We start from the raw sequence: 1,853 nt of genomic DNA, 5'->3' as shown, positions 1-1,853 counted from the left end.
TCTCCAGCCTGTCCAGGTCCTTCTGTAGAAATGGATTGTTTTAACCAGCGGGACTGTAAACCACAATTCACTGTGAGGATACAAGGGTAGTATTAAAGTGTTCAGAATGACATTTTCCTCTGGAAATTACCCCTAGTAAGTGTTTAATATGGAAGCATAAGAGGTGAAAGGTCATATAAACCTTTGAAGTGAGCTGGCTTCCAAAGGTGACTGAGAGCTCCATAGGAGCAGTTGTGCAGCAGGATTGAGCCCATGTGGTTTCCCTTCTAGTTGAGCCAAAGCTGAAAGACTCCAGCGTACCCTATGCCCTCTTGCACGATGGCACAGCACGTTCCCAAAGCGCTCTGCACTCCTGGGACCACTACAGTCAGCTGCCTCGTCTGCTGCGAGGACAAGACCTCAAACCTCAGAAAGTGAGGCTGGTTCTCGCCGTGTTGCCCCAACAGTCCCAGCAGAACATTCCTCAGTGAAAGCAGCTGAATAGGCCCCGGAGACGAAACACTTGCAGTTCGGTTCCTGGTGTACAGCAAATTCCCTCTGCGGGGGCTCGGAGAGCTCAGACCTTTTAACCAGAGATTCCAGAAGCAAACCAGGACAAGGTTTTCATTAGCCAACTGATCAGTGTCAGGAAAGGACAATTTTCCTGAGCCACTTCACAGCATCTCTAGGTGCTGAAAAACACTGAGGGCTGAAGTCTACCAAGAAACTTTTTCTTACACCTAAACAGCTAAAACTGTCCAGAGTAGGGGAAAACCAAACTCCATCTGCTCCCTTCCAAGATGCACTTTGGAGTAATTACCTTGCACAGACATCTCTGGCTGGGCAGGGAAATGCACAGGGAAGCACAGAAGTCAAGCACGTGTTCTACAGTCCTGCTGCTTAAAACAGAATCCGTCTCTCCAGCATCTCACATCCACAGGGCGCGTTACCTACGCTACTGGACGCGCTTTCAGCAGCCACTGGGGAAGCTCACTGCCATCTCCATTTGCTGCAGTCCGCGTTGGGGAAAAAAAAGGGAGCACCTGGAGCCATTGCTGTGGTCTCAGAGCTGTAGGTACTGCCTGCAGCCTGCCCAGAGGAAAAAAAATTGCAAGAACATAAGTTTGAGGACATTTTACTACTCCTTTTCCACAGCTGAGGTGTCTCAGGAGCCCTGTGAAGGGCCCTGGATCAAAGTTGTGGTCCTACCTTGACGTGGTACCTGCGGCAGTGCTGCAGAGCCCCCCTCGGTCTCCTACCCCCATCCCCTTGCTCCTACCCCTCCCCTACACTGGAACAGGCATTTTTTGGGCTGTCTTAACAGGATTTCTTCAGCTTTGTTCACTGTATCGGCACCAGTACCTGTGCCTCGAGCAGCACTGCCGTTCGTTCATGCTGCTTCTCACAAAATGCAAAGTTCAGGACCAAAGTCCAGAGAGTAAGGGCAGAACTTCTCTAAATACAGTTTTGTAGCACCAAGGAGGCTGCTTTCCATAGTTTTGCTCATCCTGTGGCCACAGCACGTGTAACAGCATTAAAAGAGGAAGTCTCTACGGTTGTTCAAAAACTGCAAATTCATTGTGGCTTTCTGCACCCCGATTTAGGCAGACAGGCCCAAAGCTGTCTGCGTGGAACAGGGCCAAAAGACTTGGTGCTCTAAAACGAAGCCTATCGAAGAGTACCTGTCAGTGCTTCTGCCCTTGTCTTCAAAAACACCGCAAGTGGGAAGCTAACACGCCCACGGGGACAAGGGACAGGCAGGGAGCTCGGGATGCGTTTGGGCAGCTCCCAGGAGGCTGCAGGGCTGGGGCAGGAGCTGGGCTGTCCCCACAGCACTTCTTACAAGGGCCTGTAGTGACAGGACAAGGGGTAAC

This window comes from Eurypyga helias, unplaced genomic scaffold, assembly GCF_000690775.1.
Source record: "Eurypyga helias isolate BGI_N326 unplaced genomic scaffold, ASM69077v1 scaffold9198, whole genome shotgun sequence".
Lineage (NCBI taxonomy): Eukaryota > Metazoa > Chordata > Aves > Eurypygiformes > Eurypygidae > Eurypyga > Eurypyga helias.
Note: the sequence above shows the minus strand (reverse complement) of the source record.